Below are 25,672 nucleotides of genomic sequence, written 5' to 3'. Positions count from 1 at the left end.
ACCAAGACGCAGAAAAACCAGCCATGGATTCAGTGACCTTTCGCGTGTGGGACAGAAATCTGAGACCCGTGGGGCCAAAATCCCAGTATGTGAGAAGGAGCACAGAGGTGAGCCCTACGCCTGCCGTTTCCCCAAATTCTAAAGCTGCAGGAGGCGGGTTGGGAAGAAGCCAAGCAACAACAACGTTCCAGCACAGAGCCCCGTTCCGAGGGTCTCCTGGCGCTGCTGGGAAGCAGGCTAGAGCTGGGGTCTCCCGGCACAGAGAGGCCCCGGCCGCCGCCCGGGCTCTCCGTCGGGCAGCCTGGGGCCCTGAGCGGTCAGTGGGCCGCCGGGCTGGCCGAGCGCCGGGCTGGCCTCTGGCGAGCGCGGGCTCTCACTGAGCTGAGGTATCACCCCCATCTGCCCCAGAAAGGGCAGGGCGAATCCTCTCCAGAAGGAAACAGCCTCGTCCAGACGCCGCCTCCGGTCCAGGGCGGGCGAGCAGGCCCCTCGTTGCACCCGCCGTCTCCGCCCGCCAGACCCAAGCTCCGCAAGGCGCAGCATGATGGCGGCACTGCCCGGGGGTGTCCTCCCCGCGGCCCAGGGAGGCTATGAATGCCGCCCAACACAAAATCGTAAATTCACTTAAAACCTTTCTTTGTGCTCATCAGTTTTCATTAGTGTTTGTGTATTTAATGTGTGGCCCAGAAACACCAAAAGGCTGTTTAGCAGCCCTGGTTAGACCCAGGTTGTTCATGGCCTCGAGATGGCCTTGCTTTCAGCCCCAGGACACGGCTGCCCCTTCAGCACCAGCCCGGAGCCGGCACCGGGCCCGCACTGCCTGGCAGGGGACCCCAGACCCCTGACCGGCCTGGTGACTCAGGCGAGTCCCTGGACTCTGCAGTGACTCAGTTTCCTCATCTGTAAACTCAGGACATCATTGTGTGGCATAAATTAGACAAGGTTTGCAAACTGCCTGGCAAAGCACATGGTGTGTAGTAACATTCAGCATGTGACAGCTGTGGTGTTCGTTAACACTACTATCATTGCTCTCGTTTCTGAGCATTTATAGGAGAGCTTAGAGCAAACATCACAGCATTCGGAAAACCAGTAAGACAAAGGCACCTAAACAAAACTGGCTTTGGCCACGCAGGATCTAGGTGAGGATGGATATGCGTGCTGGCCAGCACAGCTGCCACTGGCCACGTGCGGCTGCCTACATCTAAAGTAATTAAAAAGTAACTAAAGACTGAAGTTTAGTTCCCCTGTCGCACCCACCCCACTCCAAGTGCTCCACAGGCACGCACGCATCGTGGTGACTCCACGTCACCACGTGGGGCAGCACAGATGACGCTGCCCTGGGTAGCAGCGGACGAGGGGAGCTCTCCCTGTGGGGTTTCCCACTTCCGGAGGCTCACCACGACCCCTGGCGCCCCTGCAGTCTTTCAAGGTGGGAAGGGGCAGGTCACAAGCCTGCTCAAGCCAGGACCCAGCATCTCACGCTCAGCCATGCGCGCAAGTAGGAGATGAAGGAGTTTTTTCTGACGCTGAGAGTCGTGGCTTTGCCCAGGTGCCAGGCCAGCACTAACAAGCTCATTCGCCCCAATGCAGGTCCTCTGGGGGAGGCAGCGGCCACTTTCCTGCCTTTCCAGGTGCTACACGGCGCCACACAGGAGGGAGGTAGTCTGTAGTTCGGAGGGGTTGGGAGGTGGACTCTGTAGCCAATCTCAGGTTTGAAAATGCAAAATTCATAGCATCCACTTCTCAAGTGCCACGCACACCATCTACTCTGCACATTCTCAAAGCCGAGAAAACTGCCAAGTCAACTTGCAAAGGAAGTGAATCCCGTCGCCCTGCAGGGTGAGTTAGTCGGTGGCGCTGAACTAACGTTGGCAGGTGTGCAGGTGACCTGCATCCTCAGGAGACCCGGACACCGTCCTGGAAGGGCCAAGCCGCCCTCAGGTGCAAGTGCACACACAGGATGCCGCGCAGGGAGAGCGAGTTGAGGCCCAAATGGGGGAGGGTGCGCGGTTTCAGGGCCCTTCACTCACGGGGCCCTCCACCGAATGGGCCCGAGGAGGAGAAAGCCAGGCGTGGTCCACAGGGAGCCAGGCACACCCCAGAGAGGAAAACGGAGACAGCACAGCGGCCTGCGGAGAGGTTTGTTCCTGGGAGGTCGTCCAGCCACAACACAAGGGGAGAAAGCGCCTGCCAGAGCCCCTCCGCCCATACAGGAATGGCCTGAGGCTGGATGCTTTCGGAAAGGCCACTCACAGGCTACACCCCACACACTCAGCTCCTTCGGCGGAGACGTAATTTTTGTGGGGAGAAAACCATGACACCGTGCCCCCCGCCACGCTCGCTCCCTGCTCGGAAGTGGCCAGTCCCTGTGATTTCTAGAGGGGCGTCTGGCGGCCCCTCCACGCCTGCTGAGGGGAGCAGGGACTCTTTGGAGCAAAGATGGTGCTGCTGTCCCGGGAGAGGATCTGGTTCAGACCTGGCCCTCTTCCTGCCAGGCCTCCAGCCCCCCCTGCCCAGCGGGCTCCCGGCCCCCGCTCCCGCTGGCTCTCATCCCCCAGCCGTCGCCCCGCGCCCCGCTCCTCGGTGCTTCCTGTCCCCCTTCTTGTCTCTACCGTCACTCCCCACCTTTCTTACGTGGCCTCGGTCTGCTCTAGCGTGGCCACCAGGGAGCTGGCCTCAGCCTCGGCCTCCTCCAGTCACCAGAGAGTGGCCCTCGGGGACAACTCCTGGGGACTGCCCCGGGTCCCTGCAAAACCCCCAGCTCCTCGCTGTCTCCACTGACAGCCCCCGTCACCACCACCCTCCCCCAAGACCACGGTCCCTGTCTGTCCTCGTTGCCCACATTCCCTTCCCTGTCCAGCAGCCAAAGCAACCTGTCCCAGGGGCGCCTGGTCAAGCCACCTCCCCACGGAGCTGCTCCAGCGGCTCCCGATCGCTCTGCAGACACGTCCCAGCTCTGCGGTGTGACTATGGGCCCCAGCTGAGGCGGCCCTGCCATCTCTGGCCTGTCCTCTCTCTGTCCTTCCCAAACCCTGTCCCCCCATCTTGTTAATGCTGATTTCTCCACTGGGTCTCTGCTTTAAAACCCCTCCCTCTCAGAGGGCTTCCCCGCCCTCCTGCTGGCCGGGCTCTGCTTTGCGTAGCTCCCACATCCAGCTCCTTGGGTGGCACGTGCCACCCCGGGGGCCGACTGCTCGCCCGCCCACGGCTGTCTCCCGCCCAGGCCACCTAACAGAAAGCGGGGCCCCGTCTAGCCCACCCCGGGGCCCAGCCTCTTCCGTGGCTGCTTGCGGCACAGAGGGTCTGGACACTACTTGCTGAGTACAACAGCCCTCTTATTGCCTTTTGTAAACTTGAATTTGGCCACCTGCAGAACATCCTAATAAAGCTCAGCTCATAGCACGATGTCACGGAATAAGATAAAGTCAGTGAAACACAGCTCACAGCTGCTGGCCTGTGACAGGGACTCAGCGTCCCCGCTTCCCTATCTCAACTGCCTGCGTAACATGCTAGCATTTTATTGTCATGCTCTTTCTAAATCTGAGGAGATGCCTGCGATGTAGAGAGTAACCTCTCTTCTTTCCTTATTCTGTAGACGGGACAGAAGTCCTAGAGGCTCGGCTACCGGCGGGCAGAGAGGGTCGCTTCCCAGCAGAATGACCGAGTGCAGCCTGGTTCTGCGCACCCTGGGGCCCGTCACCCCAGCCTCCTGGCTCCCCTGGCCTCCTTCAGACAAGTCCAGGGCCAGTGACGCGCCGGTGCAGCTGTTGTTTTGGAAGCGAGGGCAGGACCTGGAAACCCAGCCTTTGCGAAGTGCTCCCAAGGATGACAGCTGGGCCTCCGAGCTGGTCCCTGTGGCTCCAGGGGCTGAAGGACGCTCCCCAGGGCTCCAGGGAGGAGGCAGACACAGGGTGGGCAGACCATCGGAGGAGATGACGGGAGAGGTGGGGGTGGGGACACAGCACAGAAGCGCATTCCTCAGAGCTGCAGCGTTGCCTCTGATCGAGTTGGGAAGGGCACGCGTGCACGTGCGTGTGTCTTCCACACCCTGAGCGAAGCCACATTCGAACACCCGACTGAGGGTGTTTGAAAATGGCAAGTCTGACATGCAGGTGTTGTAACACATCCGTAAACCTCTGCGAGGGAACCAATTACTGGTGTATTCCTGTAAGTCCTGGGGCAGTTCAGCTAAAAAGCCAAAGGAGATGCATGTGCCACCTGTCACACGGCCTCCCTCCCTCTCACACCCTCGCCTGGCCAATGCTTGGCTCAGGGCTTCGGCAAAAGCCAACAGGAAAACAAGCGGAGTTCAATGTAACCTTTCGTGCCTCCCAAGGTAATTAACGAGCTCGACCAGACTGGCGCTCTCCCGGGAGCAGGCCGGGAGGCTTCTCAGCCGCTGCGGAGCCCTGGTGCCGCCCCGGAGCCCTGGTGCCGCCCCACCCCTCCGGGCCGCCCCGCTGCTGCTGCGCTAATTGCTCAGTCAGAGCGCCGCTGAGCCGGGCGCCCGGAGTGCTCGGTGAGCTCTCCTGCAGAAGGCCCGCTGAGCCGCCTTCAGACGCTGGCGGTCAGGCTCTGGGCAGAGCGGGCGCTGGAGCCAACACCATGCGGCCTCCCTGAACCACCTCGCCTGGGGCAGCCGCCTCCTTCCACCGTCCTGCTGCTGGTGGTCTCTGGGCCCATGTGGGCTTCTCCTCCCCGCGGGGACCCTCATGCTGTGGGATATCTCGCGTGCAGCGAGTGTCCCGGGCCGGGGGGGGGGGTGTGCAGGGGTGTGAGGAGGGGCTGCCGCGCCCCGGGAGCTTGCAAGGGAGAAAAGGAGCGAGGCTGCCATTTCCTAGAAATGTGGGCTCTCACCAGCTAGAGCGCAAACAGGCGCGGGTGGCTCCGCTTAGCACGGCTCCAGAGTGGCACCCAGAGCCATTCTGCTTTCAAAGAATCCTGGGGCGGCACAGCAGAGGGTGACCAGGCCCTGGAGACAGACAGGACTGAGCTCAGGTGCCAGCTCTGGTGTCCTTGCTGAGACTCGACAGGTGACTTTTCCAGCTCCGGCTCCCTCGCAGCAGAATGAGGGTGAAAACAGAACTAGCTCATAGCATTAAGTGGGGAGGGGGTGATAGACAGGCTTGAGCGCTCAGTGCTCACTGGCTCTGGGCTCTGATGTTTGTGTGTGTGGACACGGCCGCCTGATGACCTCCTAAATGGAAAAGTACAGGACTCGAGACCTGGCATCTGCGTGAGATGACCGCCTGAAGCTGGCCAGAAAGACACGACTCTCCTGTCATTGATCAGAGGTTATACAACCTCTCCAAGGCCTACGAACAGTAAATGGCAAAACCGACATTTAAGCCTGTCTCCTAATGTGAAGTGCACTGATCTGCACACATGGCACAACCCCAGGCGCCTCACCTGCTGCCACCCAGTCCCCAGGCATTCAAGTGTGCCGCGCCCCCGCCCCGGGCACTGCCGGCGCCCGCGGCTCAGGCTTCTGGGTCTGGCAGCCCCGGGTCTGAACACCTGCTCCCAGCATGCAAACGGCTGTTCTTCACACAAGTCACTGCTCTTCTCTATGCCTCTGTTTTTTCATCTGTAAAATGGGGACAATGACAAGTGGGGTCGTGGTGAGGATTTATTGTGAAGATTAAGCTTTCAAAAAGCTACAGGCAGCCACTGGCATCTTCCCCGAGGACCTCCAGAGGCAGGTGGCACTTCCCCTAGAGGCCAACGGGTAACCAGCTCCGGCCAGAAGCAGTTTCGGCCGTGAAGGCCGGAGCCACACCAAGGCTCCCTGGAGGGGTTTTAAAAGCACGTACAAGGGGAAGCCCCATTTTTAATGCAGGTCATGTAACAGAGATTTGAGCCAGGTTACACTTGCTCAGACTAAATTGTTGTTTTGAGAAACTCCAGTTTTTACCTTTCAGTGCCTAAAACATCAACCTATGCGCTTGTTCTCTTAACCTTAGACATACATCATTTTATGTAAAAACAGGCACGAGCAAAGGAATTAGGGCCCTTTTAGTCAGGAGCTTGCTGATAAAGTCCCTCTTAAAAAGCAGTCGTTGAAAAAGCTTAAAATACTGACACATAAACTTGGAGGAAGATGAGTTAAACTAATTAATGGTACAACCTACAAGCAAAGATGCATAAATTTCCCTACTAAACCTACTAAGACCATTCTTAGAAACCTGATCTGAGAGACTTTAATGTTTCCCTTGATTCTAATGATAATCCTTCATCTGGAAGGAGCGACGCCTCTGGAGCGGGCACAGCTGCTGTCAACATGCACACGTGACACTTCCACCACCCGAACAGCCCCGAGCAGGGGCCGCGCCGATGAAATAAGCTCGTGAAGCGTCACATAAAATCCATACTCCAGCAGAAAAAAATTATTGAGTATGTGAAATACTGGTTAGAAATGTCCACTCTGGCTTTAATTGTGTTTCTTTCCCATGTCGGGGGAGCCCTGAATAGACAAGCAGAGAAAACAGCAGTTTTACTGAAGCAGCTCATGGCCAACCAGACGCGTTTGGCCCTCGACCTAAAAGACTACCTGGAGACGTGACCACTGCTTCTCTCACCTCAGAGCAGCGTGGGCGGGTCCTTCAGGACAAGGCATGGGATGCAGCCTCAGAGGCGAGACCTGGCCTGGGGACATCCCCCTGCAGGGAGGCAGACTGAGTGCCTTTTGTCAATGCAGGAGCAGCAATGCGGGGCTGAAGACAGTCAGGGAAGGCTTCCAGGAGGAGGCGGGGCACACTGATGGGCGATCAGGATTTGTAAAGCAGGATCTGAGGAACCTGCCTTCTGAAACCACAGCGGGTATCTCAAGCTGTTCCTAGCCCTGCCAGGTTCGAGCCTTGACTCAGTGCCCTCTCACCCTCAGGCCGTGTGACTCGCGATCGCTTCGTCTCTGCTCTGGGAGCCCCGGGACAAGAAGATGGTGTCCACGCTCCACGGGATGTTCTCTGGACTCAGAACCTTGTGACTGACACAAAGAGGAAACAACAGCTCCTGTCACTTCTGTTTTTAGAAATACTACTGTATTTGTTCAAAACTACCTGTTTGGACATCTAGTATCTAACAAGGCAGAAGGACACAGCTAGCAATTTCCATTTTCCCCTTCATATATAATCAACAACATAAACAGAAAAAAAATCACAAATTCCATTTTCAGTAAAACCTGTAGAAGAGAGCTATATTTCAACAATATATCAGAAGCCACGCTGGTGGAAAGAATGTCCAGGTGGGTGGCTTCTGATGTATTGTTCAAATACATAAAGAATTAAAAATAAATAAAAATGTTTCTGATAGGCAAAGGGCTCCTCCTGATGTGACTGAACAACGTTTCCTGTTCGGCAGGAACTAAGGGACCTGAAAGGAAGGAACGCCCCGACCGAGCAGAAGCTGCGCAGGAGGAAAAACCGAGAAAGCAGGACGAGAGCGAAGTGGCCGGGGGCAGCAGGTCTCAGAAAAATGCCTGCAAAGCCCTTCTTCCCAAAGCAAGAGGCTGCTCCAAAGCACAGCTTCACGGTCGCAAGGGCAGCGCAGACAGGGGCGAGCAGAGCTGATGTGAGAAACCCTCTTGGGCCTGATGAAACAGTCGCTGTTACTGTTGTTTCTGTTTCTAGAAACACTCCTATATTTGAGAGCTGAATCGACATATTGAGAAGGCACAGTGTTAGCCAGGGAAAATCAGCCTAGAAGGGTCCATGCGGAGATATCTGTCCTTAAGAGCCACCCTCTTGGGCCTGATCTGTCTCATAGAAACAGAAAAGAGGGACCACGTGGGGTAGCCATTTGCATAGGAAGCTGCCTGTCACTGGTGAAGCGCTGGAGCAAGTGCTTTAGGGTTGTGACGTCTGCACCGTAGGCGGGGCCCTCCCCGAGCACCCACAGGACTCCCTTTTGAAGAGCTGGCCCAGTAAAATCTAGCTTCTTCCAACAAAAGTGTTTTTTTTTTTAAAGAAGCTGGCACACTGAGTAATACATACACATGTGTGATACATACATATAAAGGAAAATATTGTGGAAAAAGAAGCAAAACTTACCACAGAACACTTGGCAGAAAAATGGAAAAGGTGAAAATGTGGACCAATTAGAACAACATGAATTAAAATGAAATAATCACATTTGAAGAAAGATAATAAAAATGTGTAAGAATTCAGAGAAGAGATGAACAGACACTAGAGGAGACGGCTTGTGAGCATGTAGATCCCAGGAAAGAAGTAAAACAAAACAAAACAAAACAACCCAACAACAACAAAAATTCAACATCATCCTTAAAATGAAACCAAAATTAGAAAAAGCACACAGGAGAACAGATACCACGGAAACTCAGAAAGACAAAGGGATGTCAGGAATGAGAAGCATGAACAACACGGAGAGGAAAAAAAGTAGGAATTAACAAAGGACCGGAAAGCAGACAATGCTACAGAGAAGAGGCAAAGGAAATCCTACACACGCATAATGGAGGCCTCTGAAGAAACCAAAGAAAACAACTGAACAGGACATACATTTAAAATATAATTCATCAAGCCGTTCCTGAAATAAAAGAAGAGTTGAATTGACATACTGAGAAGGCAGGGCGTTAGCTAGGAATGGTCCAAACTAAGACGTATGCTAATGAAGTTACTAAATTTTAAAAATAAAGAAATATTGCCTTATGAGAGACCTATGAGAGAAAAAAGAAATAAGGCTGCCCTCGGATTTCAAAACAACAACGTTAAAACTCAGAGCCCGTCGGAGCAGTGTCCGTAAGACAGTCAAGGAAGGCGCGCTGAGCTGCGGCCCAGAGCCCCCCGCGCTCCCGGACCGGAACACCCAGGGACTCGGGGGCGCGGCTCCCTTGCGCCCCTCACTGTAGCCAACTATGGAGATGCCTTGGGAAATACATGTGTTTATGAATGAACCAAGGTGGTGACTAAGGTGGCAGTTAAGGATGTAAATACTCCATAGTCTGACAAGGAAGGAATGATACAACTACCAAAAAAAAAAAAAAGGAAGGGAAGGGAAGAAGATACAATTAGGGCAAGTTTGCCAACTGCCTTAGAGATAGTAGTCTGAGATCAGATAATAGCATCAAAAGATGACAAATAGAGTAACAGAAGAATTAATATATTTTACAGAACAAAGGTAAACCCTAAGGTAGTAATTATATTAACTTATTAAGGGACAGAAGACAGAGAGGGGAAATGGAAAAGGGGGAAGGGAAAAGAGAGAAGAATCACATTGATTTTAGCACTGTTTAAAGTGACAACATCCCTGAACACGAAGATACACATAGTTGTCCCACCACACACACAAAAAGATAGAACACACAGGGGGAAAAAAAAACAACAAAAATAATAGAGCTGACAGCACTAAACATATTTACCCCAATAACTCTAAATGGGTTAAAATTAACCTCTTACAAGAGTAAGACTTTATTTTCAGACTGGGTCACAGAGAAAAACCTACCTCCATATAGATCTCAAGAGACATAACAATGGCAAAGTGATTCAAAAAGATGGTTAGATATTTTGACTCCAAAATAACATTTTGTGACTATATTCTACAAATGTGCACATGGCTGGCAGTAACTGGAAAACTCTGCAGCTACTTGCATGATGTGCAAGGATCTCCAAGATATATTAAGTAAAAAAAAAAAAGAAAGAAAGAAAGAAAAAGAAAGAAAGAAAAGTGCAGAACAGAATGTGCCATGTGCCACTTCCCGTGTTCCGGAGGGAGCAGAGACAGGAGTCCGTGCTGTGTCTACCTCTGTGCGCATCCGGAGCCTCTTCCGGGACACGCGGGAAGCTGGTGATGGCAGCCTCCATTTGCAGGAGGCGGGAGCAGAAGGGACGGTGGACAGGGGCCGGGGAAGGCCGCCGGCACGGCTTTTAACACGTTTGGTTGTGATGTGAACGTGTAAACTTAAGGGCGGCCTTGCCTGTCTCCCCACTAAACCATGCGCTCCCTGCAGGCAGGGACCCTGTATCTCACTCACTCAGCTGTCTCCTGGCACTGAACTCCAGGCCCAAAACCACACAGGTGCCAGCTGAGGTTTGTTGAATGAATCAACAAGTGAACAAATGAACGACTACACGCGGCGCAGGGCAGCAGCCCCAAGGCGGGAAGACATTCCCGCGACGGGACCTCGAGAGCCCCGCTCGCTGTAACTCCAGACTTGGCACAACCCATCCGTTCCACTGCCACATGCTTACATTTTGCTTTCTAACCCAAAGGGGAAAGATAATCCTTAAACGTGGGATTGTTTAAAATCAGTGCAGTCTCTGTGCTGTCCTCCACCCTGCCCTGTGACCTTGGACAGGTCAAAGTCCGGTTCCAGCACCCCCGAGTCAGCCCCCGCGGGGCCCCGAGGTATGGCCGGGCGGCAGCCCTGGCCCGGGGCTCAGGCTGCCCTCCCCTCCCCGGCACGGGAGAGCGCGCCCCCTGCACTGAGTTGGTGCGGCCTCACCGAGGAAGACCGGAGCTGACCGCTCTCCCAAAACGCTCTTTCCTGGGGAGCCAGGGCTCGGCCCAGCGTGTCACCTGTGGCGTCCTCTCGCCACCGACCGGGGAAGGTCCAGCTGCCCCTCCGGGGGTGTCCCAGGGCCCTCGGCCTGCGGTCCTGCTGGTCTGCGCTGTGTCACACACAGCCCGCTGCCCCCTGCACTCTGAAGGCCAACGCAACAAGGACTGTGCGGCGGCCACATCTGCTCCTCCCTCCAGCTCCCGGCACAGTGTCTCGTTCGAAGCCAGCGTTGACACAGAGACACAGAGAAAGTAATATGGCCACTTTGAGCGAAGTGAAAACACAGTAAAAGCACCAAGAATGAACGTGACAAACAGGTCACGTAAGAAAGGGGCCGCTGAGCCTCGAGGACTGACAGGGCGAGTTATAACCAGCACCGAGGCAAGAACCTCCCAGCGGAGAGAACGCTGGCGTCGGGTTGGGGAGGCGGCAGGAGAAATGCACGTGGCCCAGCTCCATGGAGCCGGCTGATAATCTAGAGAGACGCCCGCTGCTGAGCGCGTCCTCGGGAAGCCTGGGGTGCGAGGGCGACCCTCGTACCTGCGCGTCACATCTGAGAACACCTAGGCAGGTCAGGGGCCTTGCCCATTCTCGCCTCCCTTTTAAATACCATTTAAATGTCCAATGTGGCATTTGAACCCAGGACCAAACGATTCCAGTCCGCATTCCCCACTCCACCCACGCCGACCTGCGCGTGGGGCAGGATGGCCTGGGTCTCCCGCACCAGACATCACGCCGGGCCCCCGCCGAGGAAGTAACCAAGGCAGCTCTGAGTTCGGGCTCCGTGGGCTGGAACCACGCCTCCGGGCTTGCGGACTGGCTCTAGCTACCTGCTAACTCCTCAGGCCTCCGCCGGCAGCCCCCTCAGATCTCATTTTCATGTTTCTTTGCATATTGTGATTGAGGGATGCTAGACGGGTTCCGCACACCTGGCCTGTCTCAGCACCGCTTCCCACTGCTGTCTGGATAGTTACCAATAAGTAATTTACTTTATCTCTGTCTCCGTGAGCTTATTTGGAAACCACGGAACGCTGCTTACAGAAAATTAAGCTTCATTTTCCGTAAGCATTCAGCCAATAGTGCAGGCAGGAGATGGTGATTTGGAGGTAACTGGCTTATGCATATGTAAACATGATGCATTTAGCAAATTATGTAGACTTCACACTTCAGGGCACTGAAGAAAACAAAGGTGCCTTCCCAGGAAACTTCACTGCAATAGAGTCATTCTGAAAGGAATACAGAATTATTGGTTTGTAAGAATATTTGAACTCGAATATGAATGGGAAAAAATGGTTTACAACATGGAGCATGGGGTGGGCTAAGCAGGGTTTGAATGGGGCCAATTTCAAGGGCTGTTAAAGTGTCTCTAAGGACCTCAAAGAATTACAGCCCATACGAGCCCTGAGATTGAAATGATGAGGTCCCACCGTGAATTCAGACTCAGTTCCACGGTGACTCCTCATGCTCCATGCACTTCCGCAGCGGGTGCGCCTTTCCTTGGACCTAGACAGAATCCTAGGTCCACCCTGAGCTCAAAAACACGGTGATAGTTAGAGCACCCCTGCACCCCGTCACATGCCTTTTCCCCTCTCCCTAAGACCTCTCGTCTCAGCCCCTTTTCGTACCTCATCAGCAGAGTCGACTGAAGCGTGATTGCAAGCATCCCCTCCGGAGGGCGGCCTCAACGCCGGCGCTGCGGGGCGGGGCCAGCGCTCTGGACAGGCGGGGCAGCGCCTGCGGCCAGCTGGGGGCGGCCTGTGCGTCTGTGGGCCTGGCATCCAACGGGCCCCCGAACTCTGAGCTGAACGGCCAGCCGTCGCCCACGAGACCGGCGACACTAGCGCAGCTCGGCCTGTGTCACGGTCCTCAGTCCTAACACCGGTAGTGATCAACAAGTCCCCAGCGCTGCCAAATATTAAGTGCTCACTATTGCCAAGCACCACGCTACTAGCACTTTGCCTTCATTTAATCCCGGTGAACACTGGTCAGAGTCGTTATTATTACCGATGTGGACACTGAAGTTAGGGAGGTTCCGTGGTTTTTCTCCTGGCTGCCACCGAGGGCTCGGTGTACGACGGGGGCGATGCGCACGAGCAGAACCTCCCCGAAGCATCACGCCCGCCGCCGGGAGCCGGGAGGTGCGTGCGGTCCGTGTCCGGGCGCGAGCCAGGAGGCAGCGACGTCACAGTCACGTGTCTGGGCCACCCCGCTAATACATGGTAGAGCAGGGGGGCACATTCAGGCCACAGCCGTGTCCCGCATCCTCACCTCTCAGGGGGCTGCCCCCGTTGCTAGAAAATTCACCACTGGCCAGAAAACGAGGAGCCGGGGAAGGAGCAGCATGGGCACGCGGGAGTCACGCGGGCCTCCGGTACCCAGTCCGCTCCGTTCCTCCTCCCCGCTCCCTCCAGGCACAGTCCCCGCACCCCGGACACACACGGCACACACACGGCTCCGAGCCATGGGTGTGACAACCCTCGCAACTCAGAGGCAGGCACTGTTGTTCCCATTTTACAGCCGTGGAGACTGAGGTTTGGAGAAGTTATGCCACCTACTCAAGCGCAGCACAGTATGAAGCAGCAGGGTTCGCACCGGGGCCGCCTGGCTCCGCCCCGTGCGCCCAGCCCGGGGCCCCCCGCAGCGCACCCAGGGCCTGCTGACAGGGCGCCGGGGCCCAGGGCTGGCTCCCATTAAGACGCTGTCTCAGGATGAGGAACACACACTGAAAATTATGACCCTTTAGTAGATTTTATATGACACTTAAGTCAGCCAAGCACAGATGGCTGCAAAGATTTAGTTGCACTAGTACAAACAATTACAACGCTTATAACACTAAAACAACAACAACAACAGAACCTAGAAACAAATGTCCAATAATAGGGATTAAATTATGGTTCACAAATATGTTAGAAAACTGAGAAGCCATTTTAAAAAGTATGACAAAGATATTATGACATACAAAATGGTTATAAGTGAACAAAAGCAGAATAGCAAAGTATCTACGGTTTGAGATCTCACTGTTGTAACATGAAATGGGTAGCGTGGGGAGAGGCAAAGGTGGGGGGCGGGGCGCGGAGATACACAATAAGAGTTCATAATGGGTCTGTCACGTCCGAGGACCTTTGTTACTGACTTGTTCTTTCGCCTGTGGATGCGTCCTAGCTGTCGTCACCACACACACACCCGGGACGGAGGGAGAGGGGCGACCCTCTCAGCGCTCCGAGCTGTGCCTGAGGGAGGGCCCTCCTGGGCCGGAGCTCATCGCCCTCAGTGGGCTGCGCCCACGGCTCAGACTCATGGATCCCATTTCCTGCGTCAAGGAATGGAAGTCCTGACAGGAACAAGCTTCTAAGAGGGTCAGAAAATGCCCTCTTTCATTCGTTTTCCTTCTTTAACCCTGTGAGAACCCCCAGCGGCGCGGACGGAGGTGCCCCGTTGTCCGGCACTGGTCGCTGGGCCCAAGGCGAGGGGCTGCCAGCAAGCCGGGCAGGTGCACGCGGCCAGACCACCTGGGGGGCGCCTTCTCCCACCGCATGATCCCAACCCTGTGCAGTCAGGCGGGGCTCCCTCAAAACGCCACTCTGGGTAACAGTCGATTCTGAAAGACACATTTTTCCACCTTCATCAAAGGGCGCCTTAAGCAGCTGTGGAGAAGAGGCCTTACTCCGTCATGTTCGTCTTGGGAAAGAGGCACTGGGGGACTTTTTAAAGGGCAGAGCAGGGATCCAGACATGGGTGTGGGCCACCCTCAGGGCACATTGAGGGCACCTTCCCCCATCCCCGTCCCTGGAGAGTCTCTTGTCCCGACCTGAAGGCCTGCTGGGAAGGGGTCCTGCTGCCGACACTGTCACCCCTTGGCCACGTCTCCATGGAAAGGAAAACCTGCGTCGTCGTCACAGGTGCAAGCATGAGAGATCACAGAGGGGCAGAGGCCCCTCCCACCCTCTGCGCTCACATGCCCACGGTGGACAGATCGTCTGGCCCATGTGTGTGGTCCGCACTTAGGAAGCCACGGGGGAGAAGGGAGGCAGACATACAACGAGACCATTTCTTACGTCACCAGGCCCAGACACCGTTCCAGAGGCCCTGGTACGGGAGGACGTGACACAGAGCCTGACAGCATGTGGCTGCGAAGGGAATCCAGCCAGGTCTGAGGGGAACGGGGGAAAAGGGGAGGTGAAGCTCCCACGTCCGGGACCCAGGATGTAGGGTCTGAAGGACAAGGCTTACTGATGTGGCTAGAAGCGGGCAGGCTAATGTCGCAGCTGAGAGGGAGAGAGCATAAGGCAGAGGAGGGTTCTGGAATCAGGATGTAGAGGCCCCACTGGAACAAGGCCACTGCGCATGGCAAACGCAGGCCACTCACAAACGCCGGTGTGCCCCTGTCCCGGGGCCTCTGCGGACACGAGCACCGCTCAGCCGCTGGACTGTGCTGTGAGCGCTGACAGTCCCCGTGCGGATGCGGGCAGAGTGGCGCTGCTGGCAGTCACGGAGCTGAAATGATGGGCACGTGCTGCCTCGAGGTGGGTGTCAGCCGGCCGGGCGTGCCCGCGGCGCTCACCCGCCTCGCAAGTGGCGGAGCTGGACAGGCAGTGCGCTCAGGAGCTCCCATCCAAATGGCGTTCCCAACATAAGCAGACTTAGAAATCTGTCAAAAGCAAGTTCATACCAAAAGCGGAAACAAGAGTAGGAGGATGTGGAAAAATCCAATACGTCGCTTTAATGCCAGTCGGGGTCTACAGAGTTCTGACCACAGGGGCCGGGGGTGCTTCTCGAGGCTCCTGGGACGGGGCCAACCAGCCGACCTCAGGGCAAAAGTCAGGCAAAGGAAACACTGCCCGGGCCCCGAATGAGGCTGCCCGGGACCCAAACCAAAAGAGAACAAAAGAATCAAAGTGGCCAGCCCAAGAGGGCCCCATGTGGACAGCACTGTGAGGCTGCCCGGGGAGAGTCTGTGCAAGGGAGACTGAGGGGGCCGAGCTCGGGGCACAGGCCCTGAGCCAGTGCTGCGCACGAGCACACCTGGGATGCTGGCGAGCTCTAGGTGCCGGGCCTGCGGGCCCACAGGGCCCTCATCACACGGCACAGGCCGCTCTCCTCTCCTGCCCTTCAAGTTGGCGTCACTGCCTGGGAGAACCAAGGGCTGGGAGGAGGAGCCGAACCCCTGTGCCCTGTGTGAGTGTGCCTGCGACCGTGCCCTCGGGGCTGCCCGACGCTCACGTGGCAGCAGGGCCTCGGCTCCCCGGGGCGGCGAGTGAACTAGTTAACATGGACCACAAGAGGCTGCACCTGGGATTTCCAGTTTTGTGATGTCTCCCAACTAGACCACAAAGACCTTAGCAGTAACAGACAGCATTATATTTCTGTCTTGCTTATGATGTGGTAGGGGCTTAATATAAAGTTGCTGCTGGTGACCAATTAAGAGAGGCTGAGGCTGCCATTCTTGCTTCTTTTCTGAGCCAAATTCCAAGGGAAACAAATGATTTTAAAAGTCACAAAAGAAAACAAGGATTTGGATTATATATTATTCCCAAAACCTAATGCTGTGTATGTGTAGAAAAATATTCTGTAAGGAGCGTCTTCTTCATTCTAATAATTTTTAAAAATGCATTGCATTTTAAGAATTTAACAATATATTGTAAGAATTTTTAGACAGAATCAAGAAATCGAATATATCACTCTGTAAAAGTTATAACTTAGTTGAATGTCTTATGGATCATAATGGAATTATTCGACCAATGGCCTCATTACTTTCGTTATTTAAAAACTAGGAAAAGTTAATGCCTCACCTCAGAATGCATATCGATGTAAGTTTCACAAGGATTAAAGGCTTAAGGTAAAAATAATTAAGAGTACCAATTACTACAAAATAAATAAAGAAGAACTCTGCATATATCAAAGCAGCAAAAGAAATAACAAAGTGTTGATAAAAGTGAGTAAAAATTGAAAGGTTTATGCTCATTAAAAGACTTGTAAAATATTAGCAAACCGGAGCCAGCAATACATCAAAAAGATCATACACCATGTTCAAGTGAGTTTTATTCTGGGGATGCAACATTGGTACGATGCCCACAAATCAATAGATGTGATACACCACATAAACAAAATGAACGATAAAAATCACATGATCATATCAATAGATGCAAAAAAGGCATTTGATAAAATCCAGCACCCATTTATGATAAAAACTCTCAGCGAAGTGGTAATAGAGGAACATATCTCAACATAATAAAGGCCAAATATGACAATTCCACAGCCAACATCATACTTTATGGGAAAAAACTAAAAGTATTTCCCTTAAGACTGGGAACAAGAAGGGATGTCTGCTTTCACCACTCTTATTCAACATAGTACTGAAAGTCCCAGCCACAGCAATCAGACAGGAAAAAGAAATAAAAGGCATCCAAATTGAAAAGAAAGAAGTAAAACTCATTATTTGCAGATGACATGGTACTGTATACAGAGAATCCTAGAGATTCCACCAAAAAACTACTAGAGCTGAAAGTGAATTCAGTAAAGGAGCAGGATACAAAATAAATATCCAGAAGTCAGTTGCATTTTTAGATGCCAATAATGAACTATTAGAAAGGGAAACTAAGAAAGCAATCCTGTTTACCACTCCACCAAAACAGACAGTCAGATCTAGGAATAAATCTAATTAAGGATGTAAGAGACCTGTACTTAGAAAATTACAAGACACTGTAGAAAGAAACAAGAAGATAAAAATAAGTGGAAGCATATACCATGTTCATAGACAGGAAGGATGAACATCATTAAAATGTCCATACTGCCCAAAGCAATCTATAGATCCAACACAATGCCTATCAAGACACCAATGGCATATTTCACAGAACTAGAACAAATATTCCAACAATTTCAATGGGACCACAAAAGACCCCGAGTAGACAAAGCAATCTTGAGAAAGAAGAACAAAGATGGAGGAATCACGCTACCTATATCAAACTATACTACAAGGCCATACTAATCAAAACACCATGGTACTGGCATAACAATAGACACACAGATCAATGGAACGGAATAGAGAGCCCAGAAACAAACCTATGCCTTTATAGTCAATTAATATTCAACAAAGAGGCAAGAATATACAATGAGATAAAGACAATCTATTCAATAAATGGTGCTGGGAGAACTGGACAGGTACATGCAAAAAAAATGAAACTAGACCACCAACTTATCCCATACACAAGAATAAATTCAAAATGGATAAGACTTGAAACCATAAAAATCCTAGAAGAAAACATAGGCAGTACAATCTCTGACATGTCTCTTAACAATAATTTTTCTGATACATCCCCTTGGGCAAAGGAAACAGAAGAAAAAAAATAAATGGGACTATATCAAACTAAAAAAGTTTTTGCACAGCAGGGGAAACCATCAACAAAGTGAGAAGACAACCCACTGAATGGTAGAACATATTTACCAATGACACATCTGATAAGGGGTTAATAACCAGAATTCATAGAGACCTTATACAACTCAACACCAAAAAAAGAAAAAGAAAAAAAGGAAAGAAAGAAAAAAACCACACATACAAACAATCCAATTGAAAAATGGGCAAAGGACCTGAATAGATACTTCTTCAAAGAGGACATACAGATGGCCAACAGACATATGAAAAGATGCTCAATATCACTAATCATCAGAAAAATGCAAATTAAAAACTACAATGAGATATCACCTCACACCTGTCAGCATGGCTGTCATCAATAAATCAACAAATAACAGACGTTGGCGAGGGTGTGGAGAAAAGGGAACCCTTGTGCGCTGTTGGGAACGCAGACTGGTGCAGTCGCTATGGAAAACAGTATGGAGTAGTTTCCTCAAAAAATTAAAAATGGAACTGCCTAATGATCCAATGCTCCACTTCTGGGACTATACCCTAAGACTCCCAGAAGACTAATCAGAAAGAATATATGCACCCCAATGTTCAGAGAAACATTATTTACAATAGCAAAGGCTTGGAAAGAGCCCCAGTGCCCATCAGTAGAAGAGCGGATGAAAAAAGCTGTGGTCCATTTATACAAGGGAAGTTTGTGTGTGTCCACGAGTGTGTGTCCATTTACACAAGGGAAACACACTTGGCCTTAAAAGAAGGAAATCTTGGCCTTTGTGACAGCATGGGTGGAAATTATTATGCTGAGTGAAATAAGCCAGTCAGAGAAAGACAAACACCATATGATCTCACTTGTACGTGGAATCTAGTGAACAAAATAAAGAAATGAAACAGTCTCAGAGATACAGAGGACAGACTGACAGTTGTCAGAGGGGAGGGGACTTGGGGGCAGGGTGAACAAGGTGCAGGGATTAAGAAAAAGCAAAATCCATGGAGACACATAAACAGCCCCGCACTGTGGGGCCACAGCCCCATCAAACCGTCATCCAAACAGGCTGAGTCCGAAACCTCTGCAAGTCAGAGCTCGGCTAACGGCCACCAAACCAGCAAGGAAGCCCCTAGCTCTCACTGCTCAGTGTTCAGATTTAGCCTCGAACAGTAGTTCTCAACCGGGGCTGCTTCTGCCCGACCAGGTGACATCTGGCTGCCAGGACTGCCTGGGTCCTAGCGGCAGCCAGCGCGCCGAGGCCTGGGGTGCGGCTAACAGCTTCCGGAGCACAGGGCCGCTCCCACGACAAAGAATCACCTGATCCAGAATGTCGGTAGTGCCAAAGTGAAGAAACTCTGGCTCGGAAGCGAGAAGAGAGTTACTCCGTGGTACTTGTGTCTGGCAGAGCGGCGACGGCTCAGGGGACGGGATGCCGTGGACACAGGCCCCCCTGAGGGCCCCCCTGAGGGCCGCCGGAGGACGTGGGGGGAGGGGCCACTGGGTTAACTCCTACTGCAAGCTGCAGAAATCTTCATCTTGCATGGAGCTGCAATTCCCTCAATTATACCTGACTGTGATCATGAATAATCCACCTAGGAAGGTGTCATGATGGTCTATTAAACATGCAGACACACCCTACGGGCCTGCGCGTACAGCGCCGGGCAGCCCATGAGGCGAACGACCCCCGACCTCTCCGTCAGCTAACTCCACGCGCACAGGCTGCCTCCTCTCCTTCTTATGTTTCCCCCCTGCAGCTTCTTTCAGTGTGTTTTATGTGCCTTTTCTCTCCTCATTATCTGAATGGATATTAGAATCTTTTTGAATGGATATTAGAATCTTTTTCAATGGATATTTGAGTCCTACCTATTTACAATTATTCCTTTCCCTTTTTAAAAAATGTATACCTGAATCATCTTCAAAATGAAATATTAAAAACAACCAAGTTACCATAAATGATATTTAAAAGACTAGTTGGAAAACAGTTTGAAAAATAGGTAGGGTCAATATTCTTGATAAATAAAGAGTTATTTCAAATCAATAGGAAACCATAAAAAATGTAACTGAAAAATTGGCAAAGAGATGCTCTAGTGAAGGAAGAAATACAGATCGCCAATAAACACACCCCAAACCCCTTAGACTTCAATACTAATAAAAAAAATGTAAATGAAAATAATAATGAAATACTGAGTACACTTATAAAATTGGCAAACATTAAAAAGATAACTGCTACTCATACACTGTGGGGTGGAATGTTAGTGAAAATGATCCAATCTTCCTGAAAATCATTTTGATTATGGGTAATTTAAAATATAAATGTCCGGTTGCTATTTATAAATGCTATATTTGCTTTTGCAGAAAGCTTATGAAATACCAAAAAGTATAAAAAGGAAAGTCAGAACTGCCTATCACTTAAACACTTGAGAAACAAAAGACTTTCAGTTTTTGCTACGTTTTCCTCAGTCATTTTTTTGGGTGTTTATGTGAGTGTTGCGCCGTATCGTACCAGTTTGGCATGTCCTTGTTTTTACTTAGTATTATGTGTGAGCATGATCCCATGCTATTATAGTCTTTAAAAACATGGTAGCTTATCATTGTATAATATGTTAGATGGATGTATTTGTACAATAAAGCACTTTCCTTCTCTTGGACTTCTAAGTTTTTCACTCTTTTCACATCTGCCATAAATAATGCCACAAAAACACCAATGTGACTCCTCATTATCTGTATCTTCTACACCTGCTTTTGCCCAGCCTGCTCGCAGAATAAAAGGAAAACACAGGCGCCCCGAGACAGGCCGGCCGGGCCGCCCTGCCACGCACGGGCCGTCTTCCCAGGAGTTGCCAAGGGACCCACCTCACACGGAAGGAGAGCGGCTCCAGACACAACTCCCGAAACGATGGGGATGACGGACAAAGGGAAGGCAAAAAGCGGGGGGACTAAATGAAACCGAACGGGACATTCACTGTATGAAACAGCGACATCTTGGAAGTTAAAGGAACGAGTGGATAACGCAAACATGTACCAACAGCAGCACGTGAGTCAGAAGGTGCCTGAAGGGTCTTCTTTGTGCTGTGTGGGAGGAGGGCAAAGAGGCTGATCAAGTTCAAAGGTACCGATCATTAAAGTGCGCCTGTCAACATTTCTGGATCCATCACTAACAGAACAGCAGTGAAGTGACTGGCTTCAAACTGATGGACAAAGTAAAGAAATGAAATTAGTAAAAGTCATAACACAAGGAAAACTAACTCCAGTTATTTGCCGTTAAGAGACTAAGACTAAAAGATAAGGAAAAGTTGAATGCACAAAGATTTTTTGCAAAATGATATACCTGGCTCATCCTCTAACTAAGAGAGCTGATGTTCGTACATTCTCATAAATACTGGAACTTTCACCTCAGAATTCTAAAATAGCAATGCTGAAAGCATAAGAACTGCTGAAACAGGAGGGCCACGTTGCCACGACAGCTGTCAGCCTCAGCGCGTACCCACTTAGTGACGCTGACGTCAACCACGGTGCGTCGTGCACTTAAATGTCAAAGAAAACACCACACAGAGCGTTCAAAACCAGCTGTGACAGAATGTGTTTATGGCCTCAAGGTGGGGAAAGGTTCCTTAAGACCCAAAATTGCAAACAATAGGAAAGTGTGAAAAATTGGGCAATATTAAATTAATAATTACTATGTAATAGACGATATCACAGAGTAAAAAGCAGCAGCGCACACAGTGGGAGAGGATATCTGGAACACCTAACAGAGCAAAGGTTAGATATTCTATCCAGAATAGAAGAATAACATTCCCACAAATGAACGAGAAAAAGACACCTCAATGCCAAAATCAACAAAAGGCTTGAACAGGAATTTAATAAATGAGAAAACCAGATTGACCAATAAATATAAGAAAAGATGACACTACTCAGTGCACGCTGTGTTGGCTAACATTTCAACACTCCACAGAACAGGAGTGTCGGCAGGGATCTGAAATGACCGGAACTTTCACGCCTGCCGGTGGAGTGTAAGCAGGACAAGCTCTGCGGAACACAACTGGGCGCTTCCGATCACGCTGAAAGCAAGCGTCTGTTATCCCTCGGCAGTTCCGTTCCTAGGTATCGGCGCTGGGAAAGCGCTTGCCCATGCGTACCTGGAGACATGTATAAGAATGCTAATATCAGTATTGTTGACGGTTTTTAAAAAGGAAAAAAGAAATGCCCATCAAAAAGTACAAGGTTATTGCTTACAATGCCGAACACTATGGAACTAACAGTGGATGTGACTGAAATCCAGCTACACGCAGCAGCATAGATCCATCTTGAGAACAGAGCAGTGAGTGATTCCAACTAAAAACATGTTCTAAAACAAGGCAAAATTAACCAAAATATCATGAAGGGTGCAAATATGTGCCAAGCTGTAAAGAAAATTAGCATCAAAGTCAGGATGAGGGTTGCCTCAAAGGGGAAGGGGCAGAGACTTCAGTCAGTGATGATGATCTCTTTCTTACTGTTGCTGGCTTCCTGGAGCTCTTGGTATTGTTACTGCTAAGTCCTTTTGTGTGTTTCATAGATAAAAATGATTATTTCACAGTAGATAAAAACCATTCTGGAAAATTAAAAATAGTAAGTATGCTAGTTAAAAATATTTGTTCCTTAGGGAAGGTCTGGACCTAACCCTTTCCATCACGATGTGGTAGCTGTGAGGGAACCATGTACCTCTGTCAGCTAGGAAATACCAACGAGGGATGCAGTTATATCACGAATTAGTCACCATCCCTGGAATTAGGCTCAAGTATTTTTTTTGTACCAAAAATGTCTCACTGAGAACACAGCTGGTTCAATGCTGATCAGAATGCTTACTTGAAGCCAAAGTTTCAGCTCTGGAAGGAAAAATAGTCTTAGAAAAGGCCCTGTTGGAAATTATATTTCCAAAAATGGCCACCACATGTTCTTCCTTATTTCGTATGACCCTGAAAAAACTCGCAGAGGGAGGCGGAGTGTCCGTTTCCTCCCTTTGAACTCAGAGCCACGCATCAACCTACATTGTGTGGAAGACGTGATGCTCTGTCACTTCTGAGTCTAGGTCACGGAATGTGATAGTGCCTCTCGCTCCCTGTCTCGGGAACACCTGTCCTTGGAATCCGTCTGCCAGGCGCTGAGGAAGCCCAGGACAGACCACAGACGGGCGCTCCTGGTGGCAGCCCCCACCGAGGCCCTGCCCGACGGATCACCATATTGCACACTGTGCACAGGAAGCAATACAGGGTAGCTGACGATATCGACGTTACCGTCAGGACTGGCGTCTGGCTGTGGCTCCCAGCCTCTTCGAGACTCCTCCATCCGTCTGAGGGCCACGGGTAGAATTCCCACTGCTTGTGGCTGAGAGCGCATTGACTGTATCTGTACCGCTCACATGAGGGGCCACTTGGTTCTATTTCTATCTCAGAATTTTTTTCTCCCGTTCCGTAACATTGGTCATAGTGCGCACACAGCAGAGCCTAGCAAGGCAGAGATAGGGCATGGTGTATTGCTAAGGGCACTGACTCTGGTGCCTGGCTGCCTGAGTTCAAATCTTGGCCCTGCCTCTTACTAGTTCTGTGATCATGGTGTGTTTTCTCTGTGCCTCAACTTCTTCATCTGAAAAATGGAATGGTAATATTATCCGCCACACAGGGGTATTATGAGGATGGAATCAAATGAATTGACATATATAGTGCTTAGGACCTGACTACCACCCAGGAAGTTCTTCATAAGCACTGAGAGCACTTGGCCATGAAGCTGGAGGGAAGTGACTTACTTCGGTAATGCAAAGAGTACAACTCAGTAAGAACGTGAAAGGGCTGGCTTCGCTCCCAACCAGCCAGTGCTAGAGAGGGGACCTGGCCAGGGGACTGTGTGCCTCTGCAGGGCCAGCCTGAAGAGAAGCTCCAGGAGCCACTGCTCCGCAGCCACTAGGGACACACTTGAGGGCAGGCTGTGATCTGCCAGCAGCTGCTGTACTTTTAACATCTACAACAGACAATTTGGGCCCAAAGTAACTGACGTGAAAAGTGTGACTCATGCAGCAGACAATGCCTCAAAGAAGAGCATAGAAAATAAGAATCAAACGGTGCCACCAGCGGGGACAGGGGGTGCAGCGAAGGCGGCATCCTTCAGTCTGTAATACGGTGCCCGGGTGTGTTCAAAGCCCTCATTGTAACAGAGGAGAAAAACTGCCAATGCTTCATCATCCTAGGTGATGTTTGCCCTGTCCCTTCACCCTTTCTGCCCCTACAGGGGCAGAAAACGAAGTTAGACCCTACAGGACCAACTGGGCTCTTTTATGAGATTGCTCCCCCCAAATGCACTGAGTATTGAGGCAGGAAGCGCTTCCACAGCATAATGCACACAAAGGTAGTAAAACTCACGTGACCGCAGCAGGCCGCGGCGAGGACGCTGGGTCTAACTAGCACATGTCAGTGCAGTCGCCAACTCCAGCGCTTGCGCCCTCTGCTACTTAAGGGAGTCTGCAGAAAGTTTCATTAGTCACATGTGCAACAGCACGGTGTCTACTCCGTGTTAGTCGCTTTATATTAATAAGATAGCTTTTCTCTGAAATTCAAGTGCCAGGCAGTCCCTTAAATGACAAGAAAGCAAATTCTGGCTCTTGAGCAGCGAAATCCAGCAGAACAGGTTCTGCCGCCCCGATAAGTTTGGCACAGAGTGAGGAGTGCGGCTGAGGGTGACAGATGTAATTAAAATGACGTTCCGCGGCTGATCCGCCAGGCAGATAAATTCCAGGAGTGCTACATTGCATCAGTTTACGGGAAAAGGTTACAATTGACTGCTCATGTTAAATACACCATTGATTTAAAGCTGGGATCTTGGAATGTCACTGTGATTAATGAAATCTCACTAGGTCTTTGGACCAACCTCTGGACCATAGAAATGTTTAAGGTATTGTGTAGATCTTAGGAGAAAATGGCCTGCTTAGTGCCACCTTACCCCATGGTGACTCTACCATCTGGACACCCTCATCATGAACACTCACGTCCTGTTACAGAACAGAACAAGTCTAAGAAGCAGGCTACCCTGCATGTGAGGGCGGAGGGAGAGCCGAAATCGAGGCAGAGGGTCATCTCTACAACACGCGCGAGATTTGCCTGGAGGCACACAGGTGAGACAGCCCAGAAAGGGGACCCGCACAGCAGCCCAACAGCAGTGGGAGAGAAACCGCAAGCACAGCAGGTCCTCAGACAGCATCGTGTCGTCCAGCGTCATTTTGTTACAACATCAACGAGATGCCACAGAAACTTAACTCTTGTTTGCATTCATCCGCCTGTGATAGACTCAGTGTCACTGGACATCATTTTGCTTAAAGTCGCCGAAGGTGAGGACTTCCTGCATTTGCTACACACTAACATCCTTGCCTGTATCGCCCCTTCCAGTTCATTCAACATTTAATCAACAAATATGTCATGAGCATCTATTATATTCTAAGGACTGTTCTATTTGCACGGTGGTAAATCAAACATGATTCCTGTCCTCAAATACAAGGACAATGAGTCAAGGGGAAATTCCAAAAGTGAGTGAGAAGTGCTACGAAGGGCACCATGAGACAACTACTATCCCATTTCACAGAGGAGGAAAATGAGGGGCAGAGAGGTTAGAACTGGCCAGTGGTGGCACCAACGTCACAACCCAAATAGGACTCCAAACCCGCATTATTTCCACTCCATCCTGAGTTTCCCTTTTGCCGCAGGAGGGAGGAGAAATGACTGAAGACGGCTGGGAAGACGGTCCCCTTCACGGGCCTGTGTGGCCAAGGAAAACTGGGCTCAAGCCCTGACCT

The 25,672-nt window shown here is 51.0% G+C and overlaps 1 protein-coding gene across 2 annotated transcripts in view; it reads right to left on the bottom strand.

Moving 5' to 3' along the window:
- Window positions 1-25,672, bottom strand: part of SPOCK1 (SPARC (osteonectin), cwcv and kazal like domains proteoglycan 1) — a 440,100-nt gene that overhangs the window by 21,541 nt on the left and 392,887 nt on the right. The window lies entirely within an intron of this gene.

Source organism: Pteronotus mesoamericanus, unplaced genomic scaffold (genome assembly GCF_021234165.1).
Source record: "Pteronotus mesoamericanus isolate MK-2021 breed Mesoamerican mustached bat unplaced genomic scaffold, CSHL_Meso_final contig_2, whole genome shotgun sequence".
Lineage (NCBI taxonomy): Eukaryota > Metazoa > Chordata > Mammalia > Chiroptera > Mormoopidae > Pteronotus > Pteronotus mesoamericanus.
Note: the sequence above shows the minus strand (reverse complement) of the source record. Positions and strands in the feature narration are given on the sequence as shown.